Consider the following 250-nt stretch of genomic DNA (forward strand, 5'->3'; position numbering starts at 1 on the left):
CTTGCTGCTGTCCATCGTGCTGAAGTTGTTAGCTGGTTTGTAGTGCACTGTCCATACATAGTGCAAGCGTGTCATTCCACCACAACCACCATCCCCCAACACCACCACAGGATATACCGTATGTGACAACACTGAAAAGCAATCTAGCAAAACATTAAGAAAACTGGTATAGTTCTTGCTACACGTCCTTTTCTGCCTCTGCTGTAGAAGGTCATGAGTACTGCATTTCAAGTGGTTTCAAAGAATGTCT

Source organism: Salvelinus sp. IW2-2015, linkage group LG20, assembly GCF_002910315.2.
Source record: "Salvelinus sp. IW2-2015 linkage group LG20, ASM291031v2, whole genome shotgun sequence".
Lineage (NCBI taxonomy): Eukaryota > Metazoa > Chordata > Actinopteri > Salmoniformes > Salmonidae > Salvelinus > Salvelinus sp. IW2-2015.